Raw genomic sequence first — 14141 nt, 5'->3', positions numbered from 1 at the left:
TAAGGGGGGTGGGGAGGGGCCATCACAATGGCCGTGGGGGAGGGCGAGGGTGCTCTGGGGCGGGGAGCCAGCTGACAGGGCCTGAGGGAGGACGCCTAGCTGCCAACGAGTGAACAAGGATGTGACTTCATTTAAAAAACAATTTAAGAAATGAAAAATAAATAAAACCTATGCTTCATTAAAAAGTCTGCCTTGTTTTCACCCAAACTTGCATTTGAATTTGAGCCTAAGCAGTTTTTTGTTCAGTTTTGTCTGAACCAAGTAACGAATTGACTTGATTCACTCAAATAAGCAAACGGGTGACCTGATTTTTATTTCCTCATTAAAATATTATTTGAGGGCCCTCCCTGGTGGTGCAACGGGTTAGGACGCAGCACTGCAAGCTGGCCACAGCCACTTCAATGCCAGTTCAATCCCCACCCGGGAGGTGACCCACATGGCGCGGCAGACCCCTCCTGACCCGCCCGCTGCTCCCCTCAGCAGTGTACTTCGTCAGTCGGCCTGTTCTGCTCCCCACTCTGTCTCTGGGGAGTCTTCCACCGCCCCTGCACCTCTGGCCTGTACCACAGTTCTGTATGCATAAATAAGTAAATCTTTTAAAAAAACACATTATTTTACAGGGTTCTTTTCTTCCTCTATATTCTCAAAGTTATATTCAGTAAACTACTAACCTATATGTAAAGCTTGAAACATTTTGGCGTTTTTATGACATTAATTGGGGAGAAACAGTTACTGTACATCTTTCACCTTAGTAGAGAAAAAACCATAATGTTTGTATAATATTGATTAGAAATTATTTTACTTCGATGGTGCTTGTTGAAATAAAACAGATAGATTCCTGTTGTATAGCTTCCTTTTGGGATCTTATTGAGCATTTTTAAAACTAAGCATTTGCATGTTAGCAAGCAATAATTATGTAATGATGGTCTGTGTATTTAAGAGGGATTGGCAGCCTAATGGCACAGGACAAATGTCTTATAATTAATTGAACATTTTACGTGACTCAAGCCAAATGACTCAGGCTCACAGAAGAAAAATTTGCAAAAACTGTTATTTTAAAGAAACTCACTACATATTCTACTCAACCAGGGCATAAATGGGTCACTCAATCAAATGTTGGTTGGCTTCATCATTCTGGAGAGGAGGCACCTTTGCCACTCTGGGTAAGAATCAGGTTGAGGTCAAAAATTTTTAAAAATCTTTTTTTTTTTTCAGGGAAAATTCATTTTCAACTTATTTCACAATTCTCCTCTTATTCGGGGTGTCCAGCACCCCTTGCCTGGAGACGCTGAGGCGTGTGTCACCTCTGCCACGGGCCAGCGGAGCCAACAGAGGGTTTGCAGGAGGCCACCAAGGCCACCTCCCGTGATAGTCACTGGCAGCCTCCAGCCTCAGCCCTGAGGCCCCTTGTCAGGCCGCAGCCTGAGGCCACGCTGGAGCTCTTGGGACCTTCCAGAACCCCACTGCCAGGACCTGCCCAGCCACAGCCAAGGGCCCTGACTTAGCCAGTGTGTCCAGATGAATAGTTCAGCTGAATCTTTCTCCCGGAAACGTCTTGACTAAGCCGGCCTCTCATTTAGTCCTAGCGAGTGAGCCTGATCCTCTAACACTTAGCCATCAGGCAGGAAAGGGAACCCGGGGACAGTTATTGGGTGCCTCAAACAAACAAATGTATCTACCTAATGGAAAAGAAACCAGCTTGGCAATTATTTGATAACAAAATAAAGTGGAAATTTGGGGCATTACAATACCCAAAGTGGATTTTATCTTGAATTAGCCATGTGTGCTGTCTATTCAGCTTAAATTAAACAAATAATGCGTAATCGACAGCTCTCTGCACCAGCTTGAATATGCTCAGACTCCATTGTCTGAATACTTGGAGGAAAACATTTCTGTCTGAAGACACAGATGTGACTCCCTTGTTTGTCTGCTTCCCGCCAGGCCTGCCGACCTCCTGAGAGGCATCGACCCTCTCCCCTCGACAGGGACTTCAATCACAAGGCTGCTGCATCATTAGCATTTGCTGAAGCCCAGTGGAAAGATGGGTTATTTAACACGCACCATTTCAAAATCAGTCATGGAAGCTTGTGATTCTTTTAAGATTTATTTTGATTTATTTATGCCTATAAGATGTGGAGAGCAGGCCAGAGGTGTGGGCAGTGAGAGGACTCCCCAGAGACAGAGTGGGGAGCAGAACAGGTAGATGGATTAAAGCACACTGCTGAGAGGAGCAGCGGGGAGACAGGAGAGGTCTGCCACACTGGGGATCGGACTCAGGCCATGGCTCAGCCTAAACGCAGAGCCCCCAGGAAGGCCCGGAAGTTTGTTCAAATGAACACTGAGTTGAGTTGGGAAAAGCATGTCACGGTTCCTTCTTTTGTTTGCTTGAGACACATGTTGAGCATGACAAGTTGACTCCATGAAGAGGGACGCTGAAGTGACTAAAATAAAACCACCCGCTAATGGTTCCCACTCAAGAGGCAAAGACAAAGAACAACCCTGCCTGTGGTCAAAATTTACTTGATTCTACCCAACAATTGCCAAGAGCTTCAGGAAGAGCCGAGGCCGCTCACGGCTCCAGGCAGGGTGTGTGAGGGCAGCTGGTTTGAGCAGAGAGGGAGGAGAGCTCTTAGTCGGTCCATGCATGGCCTAGAGACCGTGAGGAGTCTGCAAGCTTTCACAGCCGTGAGAAGTAAGGGGTGACATTTATGTATTGATATGGTTAATTCGTGTTTCAACAAGAGAAAGCACGTGTAACATGATTTAAAGACAGCCTTGAAGCGGAGGGGCTTTTAGCCACATTAATTTTACACATTTAATGGGCAAACCCTGACTCGGCCTAGTTATGTGACAAGCGTCTGTGTTTACGGATCTCTCAAGGCTGTTTATATTACACGCCTTATTTTTGAAATAGTGAAATTCTCCTAGGTTTAAGTCTCTTAGCTTCTAAAGAGCTCCCTCCTTTGATACGTTGTTTCTCTACATTTCCAGACTCCCTGAGGTTAATAATAATGAGTCAATGTGAAACCTTCAGAAAACACTTTAAATTGCCATAGAAATGAAAATCTCAATTATTGTGATTAAATAATCCCTCTGCAGAAAAGTGGAGAATAATTTAGGGCTGTTCACAAATTTAAGCAAAACAATATCCCAAAATATGGTTTTCTTTTACAGCTCTCCAGTTCCCATTAATATTTCCTGGCATTTTAGTCTTATTTTCCTGAGTGAATTATAGCCATTTCCTTTTTCTCTTTTTACAATAAATAGAGCAGCAAGGACCATAATAACCTTAGGACACAGTCCAGAGACAGCAAGCAGCAAATAGGACAGAAGGAATACGAGAAACAGTTCTGGGGAAATCATAGAGCTAAATCTGCCTGCCATGTGAGAGCTTTGAGAAAGAGCATATGTTGGTTTTTTTTAAAAGATTTATTTATTTATTCATACAGAACTGGGGGATAGGCCAGAGGTGCAGGGGTGGTGAGATGCTTCACCAGAGGCAGAGTGGGGAGCAGAACAGGCAGATCTACAAAGCACACTGCTGAGGGGAGCAGAGGGGGCTAGGAGAAGTCTGCCGCGCCCTCTGGGTCACCTCCGGGGCAGGTGGGGATCGAACTCATGCGGCAGTGCCTTTAGCTTCTCAGTGCTATGCTTCAACCCGCTGCGCCACCAATAAGGAGAAAATAGTCGTTCTAGAGACTGAATGTCAACATACCCCCAAGATGGTGAAACCTAGCCCCCAAGGAGATAGTATTAGAAGCTGGGGTCTTGGGAGAGCTAGTTAGGTCGTGAACCGGATTAGTACCCTTATGGTAGAAAACAGAGGGAGCGCCCTCACTCCTTCCTCCATGTGAGGACTCAGGAAGCCAGACCCCAACAGACTCCCGATTAGCTGGCACCTTGACCTTGGACTTCTAGCCTTTAGAATTGCAAAAAAAAGGTTTGTTGTTGGTAAGTCACCCAATCTCTGGCATTTTGTTTTAGCAGCCTGAACAGACTGTGGTAGGAGGATATAGCTTCACCAAAATAATTTGCAAGGTTTCTATTGATTCAAACATTTAAAATGCCCTGTTCTCATCATTAATGGAAAGAGAAAATAAACTATGAAGGGACAGTTTGAAAATACCACATAGCGGCCCTCCCTCGTGGCGCAGCGGGTTAAAGCACAGCACTGAGAAGCTAAAGCCGCTTCCGCTTCCGGCCTGCCCCGGAGGTGACCACAGGGTGCGGCAGACCTCTCCTGACCCGCCCGCTGCTCCCTCAGCAGTGGACTTCGTTGATCTGCCTGTTCTGCTCCCCACTCTGTCTCTGGTGAAACCTCTCACTGCCCCTGAGCCTCTGGCCTGTACCCCAGTTCTGTGTGCACAAATAAATAAATCTTTAAAAAGAGAAAAAGAAAATACCACATAGCTGCAGGTTAGGGGGGTTCATAAAAAGATGAACCCAAGTACAATGTTAACACATTAAACCTGATTTTGAGTATGTGGGAGGTGGGATGAGAGTTACTTTAGGTGCTTGTCTGTTAGCCTGTATTGAAAGTCTTTATTGAAGTCGGCCCCAGACATGAAGTGCTTCACCTGTGTCAAATTTTCACCCTTTATCTGGAGAGTAATAATAAATAAACTCGCGTTTTAGTTGAGAAAACGAATGCTTGGTGGGATGTCATTACTTGGATGAACCTACAGAGAAACAGAGCCGAAAGCTGACCCAGTAGACCCAGCCCTTCTCAGTGTAGAGCTCAAAACACTGCTGCTACTTGGGGCTTTGGTCTCTACTGCCTACTCAAAACTATGCACAAAGATGAAAGACGACATGTAAGATCCCTGGGAATAGCTTACTTTTTGGTGTGCTATTACCTAATATTATGCTTTACCTAAAGTGAAGATGAATATACCCATGAAAAGAATTTAATTCAATTTAACTCAATAGATTTCACACAATTAAATACTGACCCAAGTACATTCTTGGATTCATAGGGAGGGAAATGGATGGAAAATGTAATTTGTAGCCTTTGGCCTTGCAGAGGTGATAGGCATTGAAACAAACATAAGCCGATCAGGAAAAGTCCCACTCGGGGGCATTTCATAGGGCAAATGAATTTTTTTACTATAGAATTTCAGAAAATGAAAGTGAGTTACATTAAGCTGTGAATCAATGTATCAACTGCTTAGTTCATCGAACAGGTACATTTGTCCTCTGTTAACTTACAAAAACATAGGTCTTTGAGTCATAGGTTTATTGCTTCCGAATTACAACAGTGACATGGAATTAAACCAGCGACTTCACAGAAACCTCCACAGCCGAATAGATTCATTATGGCGTTAAGGACTGAGGGGCGGCTGCCCCCTAGCGGTCAGACTAAAACCCCCAAAATTAAAAGGAGCGTTTAAATGGGAGATCCTGGCGTTTGAGGAGCGGAGGGAGTCTGGTCGGCTGTGGCTTGGTCCAACCTGCCAGGACAGAGGCGAGAAGCCCATTTGGGACTGCTGAGAGTGGGCTGGAGTTTCTGGCAAAGGGAGATGAGAGAGTGAATGGTCGCTCATTGTGGCGACTTCCTTGGGGAGGCTTCTCACCCTGTCATTTTCTAGTTTTGTCCTATTTTCCACAGTGCTAATGGCTGACAACCTTTAATACCTAAAGGACCTGTACTTATTTCAGCCATCTCAGAAAAGCTCCGAGTTTTGTTTTTCGGCTTTATTTTTCATTTTAAAACAATGTTTATTTTTCCCCCACTTAGGTGTAGAATTTCCTCCCCTAATTCACCCTGAGTTTCGTCTCTACTCAGCCACAGCTGTGGGGGATGAGAGGATCCTCCAGAGACAGAGTGGGGAGCAGAGCAGGCAGATTGAGGGGAGCAGCAGAGAGACAGAAGCGCCGTGTGGGTCAGCTCCTGGCCGCCGGGACTCAAACTCGTGCTGCAGTGGCTGCAGAAAGCTTCACAGTGCTGCGCTCTAACTCATTGCACCACCAGGAAGCCCATCAAACTCCTCTTAACATAACCAGCAGAACAAGAGAGACTGGGCCCTGAGGTGCTCTTGGAGACGAATCTAGCAAATTACCACCACACCCGTCCAGAACACTCTGCTCCCAAAACCCAGTGCATCACTCTCATGACTTAAACCTCTGCCATCAGAAATCCTTCCAACTGGATGGGTTTCCAGTAATCTGGAATTTTTTTTTAAGATTTATTTTTTATTTGTACAGAACTGGGTGCAGGCCAGAGATGCGGAAGGTGAGAGGATTCACCAGAGACAGAGTGGGGTGCAGAACAGGCAGATCCAAGTAGTACACTGCTGAGGGGAGCAGTGGGCGGGTCAGGAGAGGTCTGCCACGCCATGTGGTCACCTCCCGGGGCAGGCGGGGATCAAACTCATGCAGAAGTGACTTAAGCTTCTTTTTGCTGTGCTTTAACCTGCTGTGCCACCAGGGAGGGCCCATAATCTGGAATTTTAAGTTCTCAAATTCCACTGCCCTAACTCAAGGGAAGTAGTGAAAGTAAATCAAATAGAAGCTCAGTTTGATGGAAAGAAAAGCCTTAGACTTTGCTTCAAAGAGAGCAAATTTCAATGATGACTCTGCCCATATTAGCTGTCAGTCAGCCTCCCTGAACCTCAGCCTTAGAGTTGAAAAAACTTGGGTAAAGTTTGCCTCGTAGCATCGCTGAAGGGCTGCAAAATGTACATTGTGAACGCTAATGCCACAGGTGTGGTCCTGCCGCTGGAACCTGAGGTGGTATTGATGAGCTTTTCATACTCAGTAACATTAGAATCAGGACCTCTCTTGCCCTGCAAGTAACTTTTTATCCATGTAGGATTTTGTGACATCACACATTGATTGTGTGGAAAACATTGCTCATTGAGTCATGTAAGTCTTTGAAATGTGAACACATTTTATTTACAATATCAAAAAAAAAATTATCTCTGTTAATACCACCACCAATTTCAAGCTGTCGAGCTCACAGTGACAGAAACAAGTTTTCCAAGGTCCTAATTTTCCCTTTGATTCTGGAATTTTATCCTTGACAAATGGCCTGTTGGCTGGTTCCTTAAATAGTTTAAGGCTCTTAGTGGCAAACAACTTGCAGAGGAAAGCATATTGTGTCTTAAATTATTATGAAAGTAGCTTTGACCTCACAGATCCCCTAAAAGGAATCCATGGGTATAATTTGAAAAATACTCTCTTAATTGTTTTAAACATCTTAAAAATAGAGAAAGAATAAAACAGGTTAACAGCAGTTGGTGCACTGGCTGCCATACACGTGTGGATCTGATTTTCCCAAAAGGGTAAATTTATTTCTTTGCCATGTCTGGTCTTCTGAAGGCCTCCTCAAGCTTACAATTTAACCCCTTAGCTACAGGGACAGAATCACCCATCTTAGGTCTGAAGCCTAACTGATCTTTTGTAAGTCAAGCCCGGGAAGGCAGGTTTCCCTCTGGATGACTTTCTGTGAGTCAGTTTATTCCCTGGGCGGCTTCCTGGACTCAAAGGTCCTGACGGAACCTTTGTGTTGTGATTAAATTGATAAAACTCTGCAGCCCTTACCCAGAGCTGAACCAAGTGAAATCTATACCCCTTTCAGGATTATTTTATGGAATTCTACATTAATTTATCGCATGAACCACCAACCCATAGTCATCCTATTGACAAAGGAAAGTGATTGTATCTATTATCTCTCCTAAGCGGAATACATTTGTAATTTTACCAAGCCTTTCCTTTAAAAAGAGAAAGTAAATGTAAAGGAGAGAATTGTACAGTTTAATTTCAAAAGGAGCATAACATTATTAAATTTTTCTAATGTTCTCCAAACCAAAAAAAACCAATACTTTAGAGAATGGAATTAGCTCGCTCTTCTAAGCCAACGGCTCACAGCAATTTCGAAGATTTCCTTCAACTTATTCGTATGCCCGTGTTGCCCATGGGAATCGTCACAGCAGCACAGGTTTTGCTTTTTAAATTTTAACATGCATCATTTGCAGTTATCCAGACTTAAAATTATCCCTTTAACAATTCTGTCGACATCAAGTGACTGAGCTCTCTAAACTGCAGAAACCAGGGCGCTGGTTACCAGCGCTCCTCTCTTATGAACAGACCTATAACGAACACACTCAGACACAGGAAAGAGAAGCATTTTAGGGACAATGTCAGCTGGCAAAGGACTGTCGCTAGCTTGTCCACCCCAAGCTCAGCAGCCCGCTGCAGGGCCAGCCGGAGGCAGACGGGTTGTGAAAAAGAACAGACAGGGTGGGGGCAGAACTCTCACTCAGCCCAGGGTCCAGCTGTCAAACCTCGTGCATCAAAGCTCAGGACAGACCCAAGTTTGCACCCAGACAACACCCACTAGCCCAGCATCCACCTCTACCCCTCTGTGCTGCCAGATTTCACTTGAAAGCTGGGGGCGGGGCTGGTCAGACTCTGTGCTCCTGAACTGAGAAACCACAGGCTTCTGAGAACAGCCCAGAGCCAAGGAAGGGAAGGCGTGAGCTCCAGCCAACAGAGTGTGCCTGTGAGGGGGCAAGGACAGAGGCTAAGACCCGGGCGCCCTGGTGAGCTCACTGAGCTCCTTGCCAGACAGAAGGAGCCCAGATAGACGCTATAGTCAAGGACTAGGAGCCCAGATAGACGCTGTCGTCAAGGACTCGCTGGGGGGTGGTCCAAATGAGTCTAGGGGAAAGCTGGCTCTTGTCAGGCGTGACGTAGCGCTCACTGGCCCTCTCTCGCCTGAGTGACAGTCCTAACCAAGGAGGCAGAGCCGGTCAGCTTCTTGTTTTTACTTTAATTAGGAAATGTTTTGCTTTGTTACATGAAGGCCTTGCGGTGATGCAGCCTCGGGGGTCACCATGTTGGAATTCACACCCAGTCTGTATGATGTCTTCTTCTTCTTTTTTTAACCTCATTCTTCAAGGATGATGTCTTAAGCTCAGTCCTTCCGAGCCTTGTACTGAGTTTCATAAGCTGGTTGACACAGTGATGGGGGGGAAATGAAACACACAATGTATGCAAACGTGTTCCAGAGTGGGAGGCTCAGAGGCAGCCCACCAAGTGGGAAGATTGTTTCCTTTTTCAGAAGTTCAGGTTACTCAAGATGAAAACCAGTTAAAATGGAACCAAAGAAACGGAACATGGGAAAGCCTTGAAGACCAAAGGAAATGGAGAAGGGGGGTGAGGAAGTCACAGGTTTGTGGTGGGCTGGCGATGCACGTCCAAGACCCCAAGATCCCAAGACCCCAAAACCCCAAGACTCCAAGACCCCATCGCAGCGAAGAACAAGAGGGCCGCTGCTGTCCTAGAGAGACACCTTCACTGTCAAGGTCACCGCTGTCCCGCCCTACTATTCCAGCCACCACTCACACCCACCTCACGTCTCCTCTCAGAACGCGAAACCCACCTCACCAGCACTCAACTGCAGACCTGCTACTACAGATACATTCTCCTGTGTCAGTTACACACTCAGATGAAACCCGTTGATGCTCCTTTAGCCTAGTGCTAACTAAATAAGCGAATTAATTACTCACGTAAAGACACGGACAGATTGAATCATTCTCCATTAGTTAGAAACAAATTTTCAGTTTATTGTCAAAAGCCAGCCATGCACATTCTCCTTTGAGCTTCGTTAGAGGGCATGCAGGTATTTGGCAAAGGGTAAGAGGTAGTGTTTCTGTCAAACTATTATATCCATTTGTCTACATGATTTCAATTTCAAGCGTGTTTTCAAAGGTTTAGTCAAGAAACTCTCTTCTGTGATCACTTTTTTTTTTAAAGATTTATTTATTCGTACAGAACTGGGGTACAGGCCAGAGATGAGGAGGGTGAGAGGCTTCACCAGAGACAGAGCAGGGAGCAGAACAGGCAGATCGACGAAGTACACTGCTGAGGGGGTCAGGAGAGGTCTGCCGCGCCATGTGGCTCTTCTCTGGGGCAGGCGGGATCGAACTCGTGGAATTGGCTTAAGCTTCTTTGTGCTGTGCTTTAACCCACTGCGCCACCAGGGAGGGCCTGTGATCACTTTTTTTAAAGATTTATTTATTTATGTATAAAAGTACGGAGGTACAGTCAGAGGTGAGATGCAGGGGTAAGAGGATTCACCAGACACAGAGTGGGGAGTGGAACAGGGGGATCTACTGAGGTACACTGCTGAGGGGAGCAGCAGGGAGACAGGAGAAGTCGCTGTGCCCTGTGGGTCACCTCCCTGACTGAGGACTGAAATCGTGCTACAGGGGCAGCCAATAGCTTCACAGTGCCGAACCACAATCCCATGAGCCACCGAGGACACCTTTCTATGATCACTTTATCATTAAAACAGTTACTGTATTTAGCTAGCAAAAACATGTCCTCTCCTTTGCACTTAGGCTAAACACAATGTAGAAAGCCTCTGGAGCTTCTAGAAACAGGTTACACTTATGAGCTACCGTGCAAACGTGAAAATGCCTACTTCAGAGTGAACACTGTTCCGATAGGCTGCCTTCACGTCGAAGCGCAGGCACGAGGCGCATGCTTCCCCCGCTGAGGCCGACAGACGCCCGCCCGCCTGAGTGGGGCTGTGGGGATCCAGTTCAGCAGCTGTCACATACGTACGCTTGACAGAATTCAGCATAAACAATTGGGAAATCGCAGTCCGGTGGGAAGCGTTCGATATCAGATGTCTCCCTAGGTGTCTTCCTCCTTAAAAGTAGAAGGAATGGCAGGCAGCAAGAAGCACCCATCAGGTAAACCCTGAAAACCCTTCCTCTGAAATGTTTCTTAGCTACTTTGTGCTCAAGGCTCTTTGTTCAGAAAGACTCAGAGTCTCTTATGTCCGAGACTCCTCACCGGAGCATGTGGCTTTGCTCACCAGTGAAGAGGATTCTGCTGGGGCCCCTCGCCCTCCCCCAGGGCACCTCCCTCAATCCTTGAGGAAGGAGGCTGCACATCTGAGCATTCAGCGGGATGGCCAGGTCTGGGGACAGTGCGGGCAATCCCGTAGCAATGCCGACCTGGGAGGGGAGGAGGCAGGGAGCTCTGGAAGGAGCCCAGCAGAAGCTGCACCTGCAGACTTCGGTGCGTGGCATCCCCTGTGGCGAAGAGCAGTCCCGTCCCGGCTGTTCCTCCCACTGAGCACCCACCGCCTGCTCCCATGAGGGCACCAGCCTGTCGCCTGTGCTGATGGCCTCATATCCAGGCGCTCAGGCCAGCCAGCATCTCACTGTATCCTGGCTCCTTTCTTCTCATTTCTCATCCTCAAACTCCCACCTGTATACCTGCTTTATGAGCAACTCTCATTTTGAAAGGGGAAAAAATCCCTTTTCCAATAGGGTTAGAGATGGAAAGATGTCAATAAAGATAGAAATAGGTGGTTGATAGATAAATGATAGACGACAGAGAGAGAGACAAAGAGATAGATAGGTAGATATTTTTCTGGTTGATAACAAAGAAAGTATCCTGAAAGGTACTAACTGGAGACAGGATTGGGCAGAGCAGGGAGTGACGAGATGGCCTTGCACTTCCAGAACTAGAGACCAGGACCCTCAAGCCTGCGGAAAAGCTGGAAACCAGTCAGCCACGATGGCCTGGGGCCCTAGGACTCAGCAGAGAGCCACAGTGGGGCTGGTTCACTTCAGTGGCCAGGAAGTTTTGGGTCATGTAAATATCCACATATTTAGTGGGGGGAAAGAGTGAAGAAAATATTGATGAGCTGACAGCTGAAGAGGACTGTGCAGGTGGGGACACCAGGTTTGCAGCCAAGGAGAAGGCCAGGGTCATACTGTGCAGCTTCCGAACACCGGCAATTGCCCAGAGGCGCGGGACTAGCTCAGTCACTCCTTGGGGACAGAAGTCACAGAGGCATCTCATTTTAAGCAGACACAATACAGCTCTTTGTTTGGTGGTAAATTAGGCCTTAGCACCAAATCTTTCCTCCTTTATAAATGATGTATTTGGCTTACAAATTCAATCGTAGTTCTCAGTTTAAAAATGGGGAGCTTGAGAGCTTCCGCATTTCAGGGAAGCCATATTGAGTTTAAAGCTTAAACTTCTTAGCACTTATATTTCTTTTATTTTCATGCTGTGCTGTGCTGGAGATGTTTCTGAGAGCCTTTCAAGGAAAATCTCTTTAAGTGTGTCTAATGTTTTAGAAGTCATGAGAATTCAGGTCACCGAAAATGGTTAAAGGGAGAAGGAGAGAACTAATTGGCTTTTCTTTTTAATTCAATGGACAAAGAATATTGCGTGGCCGTACAGATGGACAGCAAGTCCACGCGACACACTCAGGTATCAGGAATGATTAGCCACCCCCATCACTCGGGCTCACACCTGCTTCACCTCACAGAATCACCAAGTCTTCTGTGGGGAGAACAATTAAGATCAATTCTCCTAACAACCAGGTCTGTGGTACAGGAATATTAGCTCTCATCAAGGAACTTGCCTTTCTTAAATGAAGTCTTGAGCATCTTTGAAGTATAACATTGAAAGTAATAAAGATTGATCAACCTTGACTGGAGAAAACTCCCACAGACCTTGAAATAATTCTGTGTAGGAGATAAATAATGTAGCTGACTAGTGATCTCACAGACCCAAAAAAAGAAAGAGAAGGGGGGTGGGGACAGCCAAGGTTCTTCCTTGTTTGGCTGACTCCTGGGCTTTGGGAAAATCTGTATTTAGGAGCTGCAAATCTGAAATTGGGTCTGTCAAATGCACTCCGTTTTGCTGATGGACAGACAGCAACATAATAGGGTCGTTCCACGAGGAATATAAATGTGTGAGTGACACTCGATTTCTTAATAGACAAGAATCAAGTCAGGACTGAGTTTGGATTCATGTGTCTCATGAAATCAACAGGCAGCCTGTCTACTTTCTGTTGAGAACTTCAGAAAGTTTAAAGAAGAAGAAAAGAAAAATGCCAGCGACTCTTTGAGGCGCCCATTTTTTTGTCAGCAGAAAGCTCTTTAATCTCTTCTGTGACTGACGATGTGTTTTCTGGTTTAACAGTGTCACAGTATGACACAGGATGTCCCGCGTTCGAGTGTCCCCCTAGTGAGCCGTGGCTCTAGGAAGGGTGTGCTTTATGCAGGTTTTGAAAAGTTGAATAAATGAGAATGAAAAGCACATCCGCATTTACCGAACTTGGGACGTCACACAGAAGATGCTGAACCTGAATCTCTCTGCGCTCTCTTGAGTGTTGATTTCAAGTCCATGTGGCCAGGGGCGTTAATCCGGAGCAGTGGAGAGGTGGGGATTGTCTTAACTTTACCCTGCAACTGGATCCAAGAAGAAGGTAGTGAGAGAGTCCTAGGAAAACCCCTGAAGTCCCTCCATACTCGTCAGCAAGCTTCTCTGAGGGAGGAAATGAAGGATGGTGCTGGAGATCCCGTCTGCTCCTGAACCCTAATTTAGCACGAAGCCATCTTTACTAATGAATCTGAAACACGAACGTAGAAGAAATTAGTGCAATGCATTCCCTTTTGCCAAAGTGGGAGTTTTGAAAATCTGAATATGCCTATGACAGTTGTCTCAAAATTGAACTTCATGCTTAGCAGAGTCAGGGCACAGAGTTTAAGACTTTCACTTCAGAGGAAGTGAAGTGGTTCCATTCCAGAGCTCAAGCACAGTACCGAGTCCAGGGGGCGGAAGTAGGCACTATGGGGACCTTGGCAGTAGGTGTGGCTCAGTAACAGCTGAGGTGTGAGCTGTCCCTGTGGCTCACAGACAGTGTTGTCAACCAAGGTCACCTCAATAACATCATTGGCATCATAAAACACTGATGTGAAACTAAGCTGGCATCTCTGCTCTCCCAAGACCCACCTGGGGCACTTCCTGGCCCCTGTGCACCCCTGATTTTAAGCACGAGAGTCTTGGACCTCCGATTAGCAACAGAACTCTATTCCTAAAGCCAGGGGTGTGGAGACCCCACAGGAGATGGAATCCCCAGTGACATCCTGGACCTGGCCCATGAAAGGAATCAGGGTGTTACGGATTGCACCTCTTCAATAGGCTTGCTCCTGGCTGTCCTGTGTTAAGGGTAAAGAAGTTAAACTTGGGTTGTGTGGTCACCCCCGGGGAGCAGGCTCGTGGTTGATTCCAGCAAATAGACACACCTTACAAATCTCTGAGACCAGGGGTCCCTGTTTCCTCTCCAAGCTCCAGGTACAAAGGGAAACAGCCTCAGGACC

This window comes from Condylura cristata, unplaced genomic scaffold, assembly GCF_000260355.1.
Source record: "Condylura cristata isolate star-nosed mole 26May11 unplaced genomic scaffold, ConCri1.0 scaffold00010, whole genome shotgun sequence".
NCBI lineage: Eukaryota > Metazoa > Chordata > Mammalia > Eulipotyphla > Talpidae > Condylura > Condylura cristata.
Note: the sequence above shows the minus strand (reverse complement) of the source record.